General features: G+C 55.9%; 1 protein-coding gene across 1 annotated transcript in view; it reads right to left on the bottom strand.

The window, feature by feature from the left end:
* LOC107568284 (glycoprotein-N-acetylgalactosamine 3-beta-galactosyltransferase 1-like) overlaps window positions 1–204 on the bottom strand; it is a 16057-nt gene that overhangs the window by 15375 nt on the left and 478 nt on the right. The gene's annotated exons all lie outside the window — the stretch shown is intronic.

Raw genomic sequence — 204 nt, forward strand, 5'->3', positions numbered from 1 at the left:
CAGGATGTGGCTTCCGTAGCGTTCCCAACTGGGTACGCTTTCCCAGTGTTATCCAATGTACCACTGTATGGAACAGCAGTGGCGGACACCTCTGCCTAGCCGCTGTCCTATCTTCCGCCCCAGCTAGTGTGGGGGGACTTGCCAGCATCCGCAGGGCACTGGAGGGGATCAGTAATAGTGGCATTTTCCATACGGATCCCAATT

This window comes from Sinocyclocheilus grahami, unplaced genomic scaffold (assembly GCF_001515645.1).
Source record: "Sinocyclocheilus grahami isolate Dianchi unplaced genomic scaffold, SAMN03320097.WGS_v1.1 scaffold1231.1, whole genome shotgun sequence".
Classification (NCBI taxonomy): Eukaryota; Metazoa; Chordata; class Actinopteri; order Cypriniformes; family Cyprinidae; genus Sinocyclocheilus; species Sinocyclocheilus grahami.